Source organism: Hemiscyllium ocellatum, chromosome 10 (assembly GCF_020745735.1).
Source record: "Hemiscyllium ocellatum isolate sHemOce1 chromosome 10, sHemOce1.pat.X.cur, whole genome shotgun sequence".
NCBI classification, from domain to species: domain Eukaryota; kingdom Metazoa; phylum Chordata; class Chondrichthyes; order Orectolobiformes; family Hemiscylliidae; genus Hemiscyllium; species Hemiscyllium ocellatum.
This window is the reverse complement of record NC_083410.1, coordinates 81,937,312-81,954,897: the sequence shown is the minus strand read 5'-3', so window position 1 is coordinate 81,954,897 and position 17,586 is coordinate 81,937,312. Positions and strand designations below refer to the sequence as shown.

The window sequence follows — 17,586 nt, the reverse complement described above, 5'->3', positions numbered from 1 at the left end:
GACATAGCTTTAAATTAAGGGGTGGTAGGTATAGGACAGATGTTAGGGGTAGATTCTTCACACAGCGGGTTGTGAGTTCATGGAATGCCCTGCCCGTATCAGTGGTGAACTCTCCTTCTTTATGGTCATTTAAGCGGGCATTGGATAGGCATTTGGAAGTTATTGGGCTAGTATAGGTTAGGTAGGATTCGGTCGGCGCAACATCGAGGGCCGAAGGGCCTGTACTGCGCTGTATCCTTCTATGTTCTATGTACATCACATCAGTTTTATGGCACTTTGATCTTTTACTATAAATTCTGTGTCCTGTAATCCTGCCCCACTGATGAAGGAGCAGTGCTCCGAAAGCTTGTAATTCCAAATAAACCTGTTGGACTCTAATTTGGTGTTGTGATTTTAAACTTGCATAGAAATTGACTTGTGAACAGATTCCATAATGGTACCCTTTTACAAACCAGGATTGCCTGCATAGTACAAACAACCTTTTACAGGCTTGTCTAAAGATGAACACTGCTTTGACAGATGTATTGACATTTTGATTAAATAGGGTGTAGGTTTGATCGCTGAGCTATAGGTTTAATATCCAGACATTTCATTACCTGGCTGGGTAACATCAGTGGTGACCTCCAAGTGAAGCGAAGCTGTTGTCTCCTACTTTCTATTTTATATAGGTTTGTCCTGGATGGGGTTTGTGGTGATATCATTTCCTGTTTGTTTTCTGAGGGGTTGATGGTATCTAGATCTGTGTTCGTTGATGGCATTGTGGTTGGAGTGCTAGGCCTCTAGGAATTCTCTGGCATGTCTTTGCTTAGCCTGTTCCAGGATAGATGTGTTGTCCCAGTCAAAATGGTGGGTTTTTTCCCCTCCGTGTGTAGGGCTACGAGGGAGAGAAGGTAGTGTCTTTTTGTGGCTAGCTAGTGTTCTGCTTGTCGTGCTGCAGTGTGAGGTGGCTCGTTGGAATAGAACACTATTCCAACGAGCCACCTCACACTGTTTTTCGAAGTTCGTCTAAACTGCAGAGGAGAACCACCTATACAAAGTATTCCAGAAGAACGGATACTCAAAATACAGTCCGCAGATTCCTCAAGAACAAACCATGACAAGCAGACCAAACACAGCCAGAAACCCTAACGACCTTACCATACAAAGATGTTTCAGAAATGACAGCCAGACTACTAAGACCCCTCTGAATCCTAGGAACACACAAACCCACCAATGCTCTCAAACAAAAGCTAACAAACTTGCAAGACCCAGTACAACCCATGGACAAAACCAATGTCGTCTACAAAATTCCCTGCAAGGACTGCCACAAACACTACGTAGGACAAACAGGAAGAAAGTTGGCCTCCAGGATACACTAACACCAGCTAGCCACAAAAAGACATGACCCTCTCCCTCATAGCCCTACACACGGAGGAAAAAAAAATCATTTCGACTGGGACAACACATCTATTCTGGGACAGGCTAAGCAAAGACATGCCAGAGAATTCTGAGAGGCCTGGCACTCCAACCACAACGCCATAAACCAGCACGTAGATCTAAATATCATCTATCAACCCCTCAGAAAACAAACAGCAAATGACATCACCACAAACCCCAGGAACCCCATCTAGGACAAACCTATAAATAGAAAACAGGAGACAACAGCTTCGCTTCACTTGGAGGTCGCCACTAATGATATTACCTAGCCAGGTAATGAAACGTCTAGATATCAAACCTACAGCTCAGCGAGCAAACCTAAACCTCAACCTGAGCTACAAACCTTGCAAAAAATTTGGTTAAATCATGTGAGCCTGTCCACTATTGTTGCTGCCATACTGGAAGGGACTAATTGCAGATTCTAATCCATTTCTTGAAGTCCTATCCCAGCTGACTCTGCTCTCATTAAATATTGAAAAATATGAATTTTGGATAGTTAAAAATGAACTTAATGCTGTGCAGTTATTTGTCACTTTACTTGTCAATTTTTTTTTAGGTTTGCTGAAAAGCAGAAAATTGTATACTTGAGTTTTGCTTAAAAAAAATTGTCATTTAGAAGCTGAAAGTAATGAGTGGCCTGGGAGATAGTTATGAAATTGCTGGTGAAAAATAAAGTTAATAGCAATGATGCAGAAAGCCTGAGGATTACCATCTAATTCATCTAGATTCAATTAAACTTTTAATCTCTGTGATAATCATAAGGAATAAAATAAAACTAGAAATATTCTTCCAAGCAGGAAGCACCTGTGGACAGAAACAGCACTAATCACAGGATTCCCTTCAGTGTTGAAGCAGGCCATTCAGCCCATCAAATCCACACCAGCCCTCCTTCGAGGCATCCCACCCTCCCTGTAGCCATGGAGGGTTAATCACTATAGCAGGGTTAATCAATCTAGCCCCCTTTTCCCTAGACTCTGGCTATGATAAATTGCCCAGTCCACTTAACCATCACACCTGTGGACTATAGGAGGAAACTGGAGCACCCAGAAGAAACTCGTGCAGACACTGGGAGAATGTGCAAACTCCATGCAGACAATTGCCCAAGGGTGGAATCTGGGTCCCTGGTGCTGAGGCAGCAGTACTAACTACTGAGCTATCGTGCTAACCTGAATTCATCTCTCGCTCTCGTTCTCTCTCCTGATGCTTCTCAACTGATTGATAGAACTTTGAAGTACTCATTTGCAGTATTTTTACCTGGATAATTTTATTTGTAATTGGAGCTGATTCATCCGTCTGTGTGACATTAGGATCCAGAAAAGTAGTAATGAAACAACTTATGGCGAACAGCAAACATCCAGAGGTTGAATTTAATTTGCTCCCAAAAAAATGTTGATTTGTTTTATTTCAAGATTATTCTATTTGTGGAATATGCATGATGACTATGCCAGTATTTAAATGTGCATATTGAACAACCCTGAGGAGGAGGTGGAGAACTGCCTTCCTGAACTAATATACCAACAGTGCTGTTTGACCTCCCTCACTGGAAAATATTTGGACATTGCATAAGAATTGCAAGGCTGAAGGAAATTTGTAGCTGAGGGCTAAATTTGAGCTGAAACTGAAGTCTCGGGTAATACCTTTACTGCTCTCCCTTCAGTTATTAATTGATAAATTAAATTAGGAGCTAGTGACATTAAAATTCATAGAGAAACACCTTTTTTATATATAGAACTTCCATCTTTCTCTGCATCAGGAATCCTAGCCTGCCATATGGTTTTGGAGAGGTTGCTAAGGAATTGTGGGCAAAACCCAAATCTGTATTTGATGCTGTCTGGAAAACTAGTTGCTGAGTTAACCCTAGAAATTTTGAGTGATCTCTTTTTTTCCTATCGTCCGCTCAAACCAACTCATTGTTTTTTTTTGTCAAAATTGAACAACTGTTGGTTATCAAGTATGTTAACAAATCATGGTGGCTTCACTTCACCTTTTTTTTTCTGCTGTAAGTCTGAATCAAAGTAGTTGTCAGCCATATATTTATGTAGAATCTGACTATACATAACTTGAGCTGCAATGGTGTATCAATAACAAAACAACACATGCACATTTACGGATTTCCTGAGGAAAAACTGTGAAAGGCTTTTTGCCCGAAATGTCAATTTTGCTGCACTTTGGATGCTGCCTGAACTGCTGTGTTCTTCCAGCCCCACTGATCCAGAATGTTTTACTCATGTGTCTGTACTGCTGTTAATGAAAGGACATTAGGTTACCAACATTAGTTAGCAACTCCTTGTCAAAATAGTTAATGTTTTTTTTCCAAAAGTCCAATGTTAAAAGAACAAAAAACATTAAAATTAACATGAACTTTAAAAAATGAAACATTTATCTAAACGTGATTCTGCTGGATTGTTTTTGGAGAGCCAGTCTATCTGGAGAGTGTGCTATCATTTTCAAGCAGGATTTAAACTTTTTCTTCAACTTGTTACTCTGCTTAATTTAACCAAAAATTCTTTCATGAATACATAGCCGTACCAAAGCTGAAACTTCAATTTGAATTTTCAATTGGTGATGGGTGATGTGATATTTTCTTTTTTTTTAAATTCCAGTGGTTTTCTGAGGCAAAGGCGTGTCTTTAATTGGATATTAAGAGGTTAGAATAATGGACACTTGCTAGGATGCTGTATGGAATGAGTAAATAGAAGTATGAAGGAAGAATTGAAAACTTGTGGCTGTCACCAGTAGAACAAAGGAAATATGAAGTAACTTGATAAATCTTGTTAGAGATTTTCATTTCTTCCTTCTAGGGCCTCCACGGAACACTGATGATGATCTTTTAAAAATGTTCACTTTGGTTATGTTGGAACTAATATGCCTACAAAATTTGAGGTAAAAGTAAGGAAAATAAATCATTCATTATGCACAATTTAATGGCTTGTGGAAAAGTTTTTTTTGAAGATTTGTGGAACCGCAGTTCACTTTTTTTTTCCCCCACTTCTTTTCAGTCATTTTTGTGGTCACACGAGAGTGAATAGAACCAATCTCTTCCGGGTATCTCTTCCTACCAATTCAACCATAAGTTTATTATATTGACTAGATTCCAGCTGATTTTATATTCATCTTACTGAATTATCCTCCTGCCCTTGACTCTTTTTCTCTTTAAGAAATGATCTTCTAACTGCACAAGCATTTTGAGGTGATTTTGGTCACATCAGTTGTCAACACTTGCTCATAATTTTAAACTTTTAAGAGAGCTTAAGCTACAATATATCAGTGGACAATTAAACAAAAATACACGGTCGTTTCAACTAGCAGTTTGCAGCTGAAACCAAAATTGGAATTTATAGTGGACGGCAAAGAAAGTTACTTCAGATTACAATGGAATCCTGATCAGATTGGCCAATGGGCTGAGGAAAGGCAGATGGAGCTTAATTTAGATCAATGCCAGGTGCTGCATTTTGGGAAAGCAAATCTTAGTAGGACTGTCCATTTGATAAGGTCCTAGGGAGTGTTGCTGAACAAAGAGACCTTGGGAGTGCAGGTTTGTAGCTCCTTTGAAAGGGAAGTTGCAAGTAGATAGGATAGTGAAGGTGCTTGGTATGTTTTACTCAATGTTCTAACCAATAAAGGAAAGGTGTTCAGAGGCTGTATTCCGGCTGTACAGGATGTTGGTTAGGCTACTTTTGGAATGTTGCGTGCAATTCTGGTTTCCTTACGTGGGAAGGATGTCGTGAGGCTTGAAAGGGTTCAGAAAAGATTGGCAACATCCTTGTAAATGTTGGAGGATTTGAGCTTTCGGGAGAGGTTGAATAGGCTGGGGCTGTTTTCCCTAGAGCATTGGAGGTTGAGGGGTGACCTTAGAGGTTTACAAAATCATGAGGGGCATGGATAGAATAAATGGACAAAGTCTGTCTTTTTCCTGGGGTGGGGGAGTCCAGAACTAGAGGGCATAAGTTTAGGGGAAAGATGAAAGGGATCAAAGGGACAACCTTTTTACACAGGGTGGTACATGTATGGAATGAGTGATGAAAGCTGGTACAATTACATTTTTTTGAAAAGGTATCTGGATGGGTAAATGAAAGAAAGGGCTTACAGGGATATGGGACTAGATTAGGTTGGGATATCTAGTCGGCATAGATGAGTTGGATCGAAAGGTCTGCTTTCGTGCTGTACATCTCTATGGCTAACTAGAGGTTTCACAATTATCACCATAGCAGTGTTCAGCACATCAGTGTAAAGATGCAGGTAGTGCACTTCATATTTTTGGCCGACGCTAGTTACAAGTGGATGATCCCCTTTGACCTTCTAAGGTTCCCCAGCATCCCTGCTGGTCTCCAGCCAAATTCACTCCATGTTGTTAAGAAATGGCTGAAGCCTTTGGGCCTTTATAATATCTTTGTCATGGCAGTTACGAAGCTTAAGTCTTAATACTAACACCCTAAGGCAAGTTTTGCAGCTGCACTAGAAAAACTGGAATCAACCTGATAATGTAGCAGTTGTCCAACTTACTTTGGTAATGATTTGAGGAAGCAATGGAAAGGGTAATTGACAACACTTTAAAGCAGCACTTACCTTGCATGCTGCATTTGGGTTCTGCCAATGTGAATTAGCTCCTGACTTCCATTGTAGCCTTGGTCCAAACACAAAATACTGAGCTTACTGGAGGAGGTGGTATATGGCCTTGCCATCAAGACAGCATTTGATGAAATGTGGTGTGAAACAAACTGAAAAAAACTGTGGATGCTGTAAATCAGAAATCAAATCAGACGTTGCTGGAAAAGCTAAGTAGGTCTGGCAGCTTCTGTGAAGAGAAATCTGAGTTAATGTTTTAGGTCTAGTGACCTTCCTCAGAACTGTCTGTGTTTTGAAGAAATCATTAGACTTGAAATGTTTGTTTCACAGATTCTACCAGATCTGCTGCAATATGGTAATTTCTCACCATTTGGATGATGTGCTGTTTATCTTCTGCCAAAATGGATAATAACTAAAAGACTTGACAACCAACTGGTCCAACAATTTATTCAGTATCGCTTTCCTAGTGGTTGTAATTTTCTGGGATCTTTCCCCCTTTCATTTCTGGGAAGTTACTTTGGTCCTGAAAGGGAGGATAAATATAAAATACATTTCTAGTTATCTGCTATCTCAATGTTCATTTTTTTTTTCAGACTTTTTCTCTGAGCAATGTTCACTTTTTTGTTATCTACAGAAACTCTTGTTGATCATTTCCAGCAAGCTTTCTCTACCCTAATTGTTCCCCTTCTGATTTAGTCTCTTGCATTGTTTAATAGTGAGACTGGCCACCTGTTTTTGTGCAATAATATGCTTTTTTTTCTATTTTGATACTATTTAACTCTTTTTTTTCAGTTAACCACTTACTCTTGGAATTTTTATTTCTCATTGGAACATTATCTGAAATATCCCCTTTTTAAAATATCTAACATGGCATTTCTATTGACTTCTTATACCATTAACCTAATTTGCCAGTTCACTCTGGAGTTTTTTTTCATAAATGCCCTTTTTTATTTTTAAAAAAATTACCATTCTAGTCTTTGATTATAAAATATGATTATAGTTATTTAGAGATCTTCAATCTTAACGATTTGCTTCATATCCCGTCTAGTATAGTCTGCTTTCTGGTTATCTCCAGAAAGAACTACTTAAACTGTCCCAAAACATTCTATAAGGCATCTTTTGTACCCACTGAGGTTGAAAGTAGTATTTACACATTCTGTGATGATCTGTGCCTCTTCAAGAGGGATTTGTTCTGATCTGCACCTCTTTTAAGAGGGATGTTGTAAACCTGGTGCAGTGTCTCCGTTCTGAAAGCTAGTGCTTCCAACCTGGTGTTGTGATTTTTAACTTTCTACACACCAGTCCAAAACTGACACCTCCCAAATCATGTTCCATGAAAAGCAGAGTAAATAGTTTTTTTTTACAAAAATGAGACAAAAAAAGGGGTAGAAATCCGGCTTTACCAGACCCAAGCTCTTTAGTTTTGCTTTCAGCTGTTTGAAATTTTAGTCTTGGAGCTGAAGCTGCTAGAGAACTGTGTCCCCCTCTTTCTTTCTTTTCTTTTTCTTCCCCCTCCTCCATTGAGGTAGCTTTTTAAAAAAAAACTTGACAGCTGCCAGGCTGTGAACATTTTTTTTTGCATGTCCAAAAGTCATGCTTGTATATCAATCCTTAGGGTTGGTAGTGGTATGGTTGTATAATCTGCTGACAGTCACTCCACAACTGGCCACAACCTACTTGGCCAGAGGGTGGAGGAATCAACAGAAGCTCCTGAACAGTTTGGAAACCTGATATGTACAGTACCGCGAAGACAGCACTGTCATAAAACTGATAATGTTCCGGCATCTATAGCCTAGAAGGGAAGGTGGAAAAAGAGCATTCAAAGCAACTATTGGGGAGGAAAATGGTACAGAAAATAACTCCACAGATCTGGCAGCATCTATGGAGTTTGGGGAGAAAATTGTGGTAATGTTTCAGGTCACTGACCTTTCAAAAAATACATCAGCAAAATGCTTTACCAAAGCAAGGTAGTTAACTGTCAGAACCTACGCAGCCCTCGGAGAACTGTATCTTGCCGAGGTGGCTTGAGCCGCCGTTCATTCAAACCGGACTTTTTTTTGTTCTAACCGTCTACACTCTCGAGACGGATGGGCTCAGCGCGCGCACAGTGGGAGGCGGGAAGCTGAGGCAAGGGGGGGATGGGCCTCAACATCGAAGCGGAGCAGGCAGTAGGTCGGCGGCAAATGGAGGCAACGACATCCATCAGATGCCAGTTAAATCGGACACCCTAAACATCTGGGGACAGAGGCGCTGACTTTAAAGCTGATTTAAACCGCCGAGTGTGCAAACAACGGCAGAAGCAAGCCGGAAACGTTCCGAGGTTTTAATCTCACTAAACAGGAGGGCACTGCTTCAGAACATGACTGGAACTGAATCTGAAGAGAATGGGAATATACTTTAACCTGCTCTTCACTGGAAAGCCAAGTGTTTGATTTCCAGCTAATGGTATATTGGTAAGCATGGACTTTTTAAAAAGGAAAAAAAGTAACCCCATTTCGTGTTGCACATTTTATTTTGTCCTGAGTTGCAGTGTAAGCTGTATATTTGTGTAGCGCCTACTCAAGGTCTGTAAAAGTACTTCAATGTCTATAAAGTATTTACGTCTACCTGTACTTCATAGTTGTGAAGTTGGAAACCTAACAGTCCGCTTACACACAACGAACTCCCGAAAACAGCAGTGTGGCGATGACCAGAGAGTCAGATGTGCAGAATGGAGACATACCCTTCGGTCCAACTCGTCCGTGCTGACCAGAAAACCTAAATTGATCTAGTCCCATTTGCCAGCACTTGGCCCATATCCCTCTTAAACCCTTTCTATTCATGTACCCATCCATGTGCCATTTTAAAAGTTGTAATTTTTAAAAAGTAGTAAAGCCTCCACACTTCCTCTGGCAATCTATTTCAAACAGTCTGACGTGCTTTTTCCCTTTTCAACTTGAATCTATACTGTCTAGTTTTGCATCCCACTCCTCCAATTCTCAGGAAAAGTACCTTGACTATTCAGCTGGAAAAGCGCAGCAGGTCAGGCAGCATTCAAGGAACAGGAAATTCAACATTTCTGGCATGAGCCCTTCTTCAGGAATGAGGAAAGTGTGTCCAGCAGGCTAAGACAAAAGGTAGGGAGGAGGGACTTGGGGGAGGGGCGATAAAGATGTGATAGGTGGAAGGAGGTCAAGGTGAGGGTGATAGGCCGGAGTGGGGTGGGGGCGGAGAGGCGCTCTTCCTCCATGAAGCGCCTGGGAACCCTCTAACCACAAGGGATGAAATCAGATTTCTCCAGTTTCCTCATTCCCCCCCCCCCCCCCCCCCCACCTTGTCTCAGTCGAATCCCTCGAACTCAGTACCGCCTTCCTAACCTGCAATCTTCTTCCTGACCTCTCTGGCCTATCGCCCTCACCTTGACCTCCTTCCACCTATCACATCACATCTCCATTGCTCCTCCCCCAAGTCCCTCCTCCCTACCTTTTTATCTTAGCCTGCTGGACACACTTTCGTCATTCCTGAAGAAGGGCTTATGCCTGAAACGTCGAATTTCCTGTTCCTTGGATGCTGCCTGACCTGCTGCGATTTTCCAGCAACACATTTTCAGCTTTGATCTCCAGCATCTGCAGACCTCCCTTTCATCTTGACTATTCACTCTATCCATGCCCCTCATGATTTGATAAATCTCCATAAGGTCACCCGTCAGCCTCTGACACTTCAGAGAAAATAGCTCCAACTTATTGAGCCTCTCCCAGTAGCTCCCACCCTCCAAAAACGGCAAACATCTTTTGTAAATATTTTCTGAACCCCTTCAAGCTTCACAACATCCTTCCGATAGCAGGGTGGTCAAGATTGAATACCATATTCCCAAAGTGACCTAACCAATGTCCTGTTGATAATCTGCTTTGTGCAGTTGTTTGTTTTTGTTTGTTTGTTTGTTTTGTACCTAATTGGTCAGGAGATTAAACCTATTCTTCAGAATTCTTTTTTTCATTTGCACCTTGTTTCTATTTAATTAATCTTGTCTAAAAGTCAGCACCTTTTTAACCTCGATGGAGAGTTCTTTGAAATTTAATGTGCATTATTTTCAAACAACAAATTTGATACTGGAGAGTCATTGAGTTCAAAATATCTACTACTTTTTCTCCACAGATGCTACGAGACCTAATTTGAGTTTCTCCTGCACCCTGTTTCCAATTGCTAACATTCTCTGTTTTCACAATTGCCCCTGTGTCTGTTTGTTTGTTTTTTTTCTGCCAGGTGCTCGGGGTTTCCTCCCACAGCCCAAAGATGGGCCATGATATATGTGGGGATGATGAGGATATGGGTAGGGGGCTAGGTTTTGTTGGGATACTCTTTTGAGGGTATGCAGACTTAATGGGCCAAATGGCTTCTACCTGCACTGTGTAGGCATTTCATTTAATGATTTAATAGTATACCTTTATACTGGTATTACATGAGCATTACAAGTTGGGTATATCTGCAACAGAGGTCATTGAAAAAGTTTACATTCTCTAACTGCTGGAAACATGCATTTTGTTGAAGCTTTTCGTCTTGTGCTTATTAAGAAAGCTGAAAAGAAATACACTTTAAATGGAACAACAATATTTATTTTGTGTGAGAGGAGAGTAATTTGGTTGGTAAGCAAACTCTGGCAGTAACATTTTCCATCTGTGCAAGATACAAAGCTGCTAAATATACAGAATTTTTTTTTCCCCATGGCATGATTTAATGGTAGTATCAGACAAGATGTTTGGGAGGGCAATCACCACTTCAAGGTCATCTTGCTGAATCTTGTAATCTATTTTAATCCACCAATTTGGAAATGTTATAACGTATGTCTATGACAAGTAGAACTTAACTGGTCCCTAGCACTGAGCCAGGAGGCCATCAGCATTAGATTTTTTTTCACCACATCTTGTATGCTCCACTTGGGAGTAACAATGTACCCCAATTGAGAGTATTATTTCTTGTTAACAAGGTGTTTTAACAGTCTGACATGCCATGTGCTGTGATCTTGTCAACATTCCGTACAAACTAGCCATCATCTGGGATGTTGTAGCACAGTAATATCTCAACCTCTGGGCCAGAAGACCTGATTCAGGTCTTAATCTGTTCAGACATATTTTTAAAACAAATCTGCAAACTAGACTGGAGAAAGCTGGATGGTTGGTGGATTCAATTTGCACAAAGGACTTCCATGTTGAATACCAGACACTGATATCTTGAGCATGCTTCATGGGGATGGGCAATTGTCCCACCCACCACATGTCTATGGACATTTGTATTCGACATACCAGTCTCTGAGCTTTCATGGTTCATCTGATTCACCTGCAGGACACTGCATATCTGTGCTATATCTTGAACAGGACCTGCAACTATTGTTAATGTTGCAGCATGGATGCTTTATGCTTAGGGATGCTCACCAAACCCTTGGTTTAGATCAGGCTGCATCTGTAGGCTCTTTACTCACTGTCGTAATGCTCACTTACTCTGACCTCAACTGAATGCTTCCAGCCCACCCCTCTTGCATTGCCCTCACCCAGAGGTACTTCCTTCATGTAACTAGAATCTTGTCCTGCTATTTAGTGCCAACATACAACCAGGAAGCTTGCCACAGTTATCAGGCTTTCAATCTATCAATGAGGGTAGTCTTCACTTTGGGATCCTGGCATAGCTTCCAAGATTAAACTTCCATTATCAGTCTAGGCCCTGCTTGAGGCAAAATTTTAGTCATTATCCTCATACAGGGCAAGATGCTGAATGAAAGGCAGCACACTGTCCTGTTGACTCCTTCTGCCCTGTTGTGGACTGTTTTTTTCCTTCTAGAATAATGGAGAAGCAGGTGGTTTCGAAGATGAAAGTGGGTAACACATTGGTGATGCAGCTTGCTGAAGTGTGAATAGGCAGTTCAGAAAGTGTGCTGAGTCAGTGGTGCCCCAGGCTGGGTGAGGTTGAATAGGGAATCTGTTGCATACATTAGTGGTAGAGCATGAATATTACTGGGAGGTGGGTGCAAAAGCAGAAATTGAGGTATCTGGGAAATGGTGGCACTTATGCTAGCACAGGGCAGAATAACATTGACTGACTGCCTTCCTTCAGTGTTGAGGATGTGGTGCTGGCAAAGCATAGCAGGTCAGGCAGCATCCAGGAAGCAGAAGTATCAGTGTTTCGGGCTTGAGCCCTTCAGGAATGAGGCTTGTGTATAGGGGGTCTGAGAGGTAAATGGGTGGAGCTGGAGGCGTTGGGGGGAAGGTAGCAGAGAATGCAATAGGTAAATGAAGGTGGGAGAGAAATTGATAGGTCAGGAGAGAAACGGGATAGATGGGAAAGATGATGGACAGGTCAAGAGGGCAGTGCTGCGTTGGAGGCTTGGGACTAGGATAAGGTGGGTGAAAGAGAAAATGAGGAAACTGGTGAAATCCGGGTTCATCCTGTGTGGTTGCAGAGTGCCAAGGCGGAAGATGAGGCATTCTTCCTCAAGGCGTCCGGTTATTAGGGTTTGGCAATGGAGGTCTGGGACCTGCATGTCCTTGGTGGAGTAGGAGGGGGAGTTGAAGTATTCAGTCACCGGGCAGTGGGGTTGGTTGGATGGGTGTTCTAGAGATGTTCTCTGAAATTATCTGCAAGTTGGCATTCTATTTTGGGTCGTTTCAGAACATCTCTGGACACCTGCATCCACCAGTGACTGACCTGACTACTTTAACTTCCTCTCCCACTTCGCCATGAATATGCAGGTCCTGGCCTCCTCCTTTGCCAAACCCTAATCAGCTGATGCCTGGAGGAAGAATGCCTCGTCCCCGGCCTTGGGACTCTGCAATCACTTGGCATTAATGGAAAAATTTAACCAGTTTCCTCCATTTTGCAGCTCCATCCCCACCCCACCAAACCAACCTTTTTTTTTGTAAGCTAGTCCCAAGCCTCCAACTCAGCACTGCCCTCTTGACCTGTCTATCTTTACCATTTATCTGCTCCACCCTCCCCTCCGATCTATCACCCTCGTTCTCCTCCACCTTCATTTACCTATTGCCCCCTGGCCCACAAACCTCATTCCTGATGAAGGGCTCAAGCCCAAAATGTCAAATCTCCTGCTCCTTGGATGCTGCCTTACCTGCTGTGCCATCCAGCAACACACTCACGACTCTAATCTCTAGCATCTGCAGTCCTCACTTATTTTTGTCTATCTTCATTGCCAAGCATTCCTCTCAGATGGCTGAATTGCTTCAACATGGATGGCAATCTGTCTAGGATGGAATGGTCAGGTGTCAAGACCTCCACTGGTCCTGGAGGGTGGAACAAAAGGGAACACTTCTGCCTACCCATTTTGCAGGAGCTTTAAGTCCAGACCTGCAAAGCAGGGTGTGGTTTCAGTCCCTGTCTGCGTTTTGTATGGGCCAAAAATCTAGAACCATGCTTCCAGTGTCCTTGATAGCCTTTTAAATGGTACTGGTGTTGATGTGCTGGTCAGTGGTAAGTTGCTCCATGAATGGTGCTCAGTAAGATGTTTTGAATGTCAAATATGATATTTGCCATGAGGGGTGAAATGCCTCTTAACATGGTGAGTTTGATAAGATGTAACTCATGCTTTTTTGGCCTTGCGGTAAGAATTACTCCAGTAAACTTGATGCAGTTTGCATTTGGCCTAAAAACTAAGATTCAGCCCAATGTCCTTTTTGTTTTTGTTCAGCAGTACTAAAGGTTCAAATATTTTTAACTGAACATTCTGAGCAAATGTATAATATTGATGCATTTTACTTTGAATGGGAAAGCAAAGTTCTGCAGCTGCTAGAATATGGGCATAAGTACTTCAATTTAAAAAAAAATAACTTGACAGCATCTGTGGACAAAGTTGAAATAACCCCCACATCTTTTCTTCTCCTCTCTTCAGATATGTGAAGTTTGTGTCTCTAATGTCGTAGAGATGTACAGCATGGAAACAGACCCTTCAGTCCAACCCGTAAATGCCGACCAGATATCCCAGTCCCACCTGCCAGCACCGAGTCCATATCCCTTCAAACCCTTCCTATTCATATACTCATCCAAATGCCTCCTTAAATGTTGCAATTGTACCAGCATCCACCAATTCCTCTTGGCAGCTCATTCCATACAGTTGCCACCTTCCTGTGTGTAAAAGTAGCCCCTTGGGCTCCCCCTAAACCTATGCCCTCTAGTTCTGTATTTCCTGACCCCAGGGAAAAGACCTTGTCTACTTACCCAATCCACACCCCTCATAATTTTGTAAACCTCTATAAGGTCACCGCTCAGCCTCTGACGCTCCAGGCAAAACAGACCCAGCCTGTTCAGCCTCTCACTATAGCTCAAATCCTCCAACTCTGGCAACATCCTTGTAACTCTTTTGAGCCCTCTCAAGTTTCACAACATCTTTTCTGAGAGGAAGGAGACCAGAATTGCATGCAATAGGCCAACAGTGGCCTAACCAATGTCCTGTACAGCCACAACATGACCCCCTAACTCCTGTACTCAATACTCTGACCAATAAAAGCAAGCATACCAAATGCCACTTTCACTATCCTATCTACCTGCGACTCCACATTCAAGGAGCCATGAACCTGCACTCCAACGTCCTTGGGACTTTACCATTTAAGTGTATAAGTCCTGCTAAGATTTGCTTTCCCAAAAATGCAGCACCTCGCATTTATCTGAATTAAACTCCATTTGCCACTTCTTAGCGCATTGGCCCATCTGGTCAAGATCCTGTTGTAATCTGAGGTAACGTCCTTCGCTGTCCACTACACCTCCAATTTTGATGTCATCTGCAAACTTACTGTGTACCTCTTATGTTCGCATCCAAATCATTTATGTAAATGACAAAAAGTAGAGGACCCAGCACCGATCCTTATGGCACTCCACTGGTCACAGGCCTCCAGTCTGAAAAACAGCCCTCCACCACCATCCTGTCTTCTACCTTTTGAGTGAGTTCTGTATCCAAATGGCTAGTTCTCCCTGTATTCTGAGAGATCTAATCTTCCTAGGTTAGATCTATCCCAGTCTCTCATGGGGAACCTTGTCGAACGCCTTACGGAAGTCCATATAGATCACATCTACTGCTCTGCCCTCCTCAATCCTCTTTGTTACTACTTCAAAAAACTCAATCAAGTTTGTGAGACATGGTTTCCCATTCACAAAGCCATGTTGACTATCCCTAATCAGTCCTTGCCTTTGCAAATACATGTACAACCTGTCCCTCGAGATCCCCTCCAACAACTTGTCCACCACTGACGTCAGGCTCACTGGTCTATAGTTCCCTGATTTATCCTTACCACACTTCTTAAACAATAGCACCATGTTAGCCAGCATCCAGTCTTCGACTATCAATGATACAAATATCTCAGCAAGACGCCCAGCAATCATTTCTCGAGCTTCCCACAGAGTTACTTTAGCATCTCAAACATGACTAACGTTTGTTACTGTGATAGACATGAATCTTATTCCCCTATGTTGAAAGGAGGTTTTGTATGATTGCTTCAGGAGCAGAATTTCTTTTTGAGGGGGTGTGGTTGGGTGATTTACAACAACATTAAGGAGATTAATGTAAGTGGATAAATATAGCTTTGAAAGAGCTCCCCTATTATGCTCACTTCCTGCTGTTTTCTCTAAAGCCCTGCATTTTAATCTTTGTGAATGAATACAATTTCCCAATAAATCTGTTTCCACAATCTAATGTAACATTCAATAAACATACCCCTTCGCAAAAAGACAAATTCAAACACTGATTCTTACAAGCAGAAGGGAGCAACATCCAGAGAGATTTTAGAAAGTCAGTTAGAATCACTTACTGAAGCTTGCATTTTTTTTTTCTTAATCTCCTTTCATTTTCCCCCCTCATTTCTTGCTAATTTTACTTTAGGCTGGTGTCCTCTGGTTGCTGGTGTTTCTGCCATTTGAACAGGTTTTTATACACTTATCAACCCTTCATAAACTTGCTAATAAAAAGGTTAAGTTGTTTAATTTTCTTGACTTTACATGCTGTTGCACAGTTGAGTTTGTTGGAGAGCTTAAACATGAAGACCCAAAGATTTAAAACAAAAATAGAATTTGGTTTTTTAAACCAAATATTTGAAAGGTTCAATACTTTTCACTCACTCATTGATTTATGTCAACTACTGCAGCTATGATAATACCAAGAATTTGTTTACAAATTATTGATGGATCAGGCCAGACAACCTCAAATTATTTTAAGGTGGCCTTGACCCTAACTTTTTATTTTTAAAGTCTGGTATGAAATAGGAATTCCAGGTGTGATGGAGCTGGTCAAACCTTTTGGCTTTAAGCAAAACACTACAGTTGAAAAATAGAAGAAAATGGAATTTAGAATAACTTAACCATTGGAAAACTTAATGGATCCAATAAAATCTATAACTGTTCCAATAATGTAACATTCAATAAACATACCCCTTCGCAAAAAGACAAATTCAAACACTGATTCTTACAAGCAGAAGGGAGCAACATCCAGAGAGATTTTAGAAAGTCAGTTAGAATCACTTACTGAAGCTTGCAACCCTTCTAGTACTCTCCCATCTGGTGACTGCTACAGTTTTTACAAAATAAAAACAAGGTCCTGAACTGGGAGGTCGGCTATTCCCCTTCCATTGTTAAACTAGTCACTCTGCCACCTTTTTTTTTTCTGGACAAGTGGTGTAAAGGCAAAGACAAAAGTGTATAAATAAGTGTTTCACAGATCCAGTAAGAATACCGCATTGGTGAACAACAATGTTGAGTGTGTAGACTTTTGGAAATAGAGAAGCTGTGCATGAGAGTTCTAGGAATGAAAAAAAGTGATGCAGTATAGATTGGGGAGACATGTTTTAAGGTGTAATTGTTGCCAACCATGTCATGTTCATATAAAATGGAATTTAGGAGATAGTTGAAGGTCAGATCAACATCTGTCCTTCATGGCAGACAAAAACAAATGAAACTTAGTGAAGATGGAAATGCAGGGTTTTGGCAGTGTAGTGGCATTAGCTGCACTTTTGTGGAGAAAGCAGCTAACTTGGAAAGGTGTGACACTAAAAACATGATCTGAGTTTTGATACTGAGGGAAAAAGATTCAGGTGAGTGTAATAATGAAGACTCGCTGGTATATTAGTTGTGGGGAGGAAATGGGAATCAATCAGCCCATCTAAATTTCCCACCATGGATTTGGTATTCTGTGGCCAGATTGGAGTGGAAGTAGTAGTACACAGGTTTGCAGGAACAAAAATTTCCCTTTTTTTTCCAGCATTATACTGAAATGTAGTATTGATTTATATATACTATAAAGTTACTTAAACTTATACAAGTAAATTTTTTTTCTTTTGAAATATTGTTTTTTTTTGAATGAAGAGAGATGGGAAGCAATGTGTTCTTACTCTGAGGAGTAGAGAAATGAGATATACAGGATCAGGTACTAAATAAATGAATGTCATAGTGCAGGAAGACCATTTGTACACAAATGTTAGGGAGAAGATGGGGGTAAAAAGACTTTCTTTAATGTAGCATCTTTTCATATCCACTGGATAACTTTAACAGTTTATGGCCAATGATATAATTTTGAATTATTTTTTATAATGTGTACAATTGCATTTTCTGTATCACAAACAACATTGTGGTGATTGGAACTTC

General features: G+C 41.2%; 1 protein-coding gene across 4 annotated transcripts in view; it reads left to right on the top strand.

Annotated features, from left to right (window-relative positions):
* The window catches only part of agpat4 (1-acylglycerol-3-phosphate O-acyltransferase 4 (lysophosphatidic acid acyltransferase, delta)), a 192,394-nt gene that overhangs the window by 70,194 nt on the left and 104,614 nt on the right, over positions 1-17,586 (top strand). The window contains exon 1 of one of the 4 annotated variants that reach the window (XM_060831008.1): positions 7,905-8,435. The exons of the other annotated variants lie outside the window; for them this stretch is intronic. The gene's annotated coding sequence lies outside the window, so the exon portion shown is untranslated. Of the gene's footprint in view, positions 1-7,904; positions 8,436-17,586 lie in introns of those variants that run through there. 4 annotated transcript variants of the gene reach the window in all.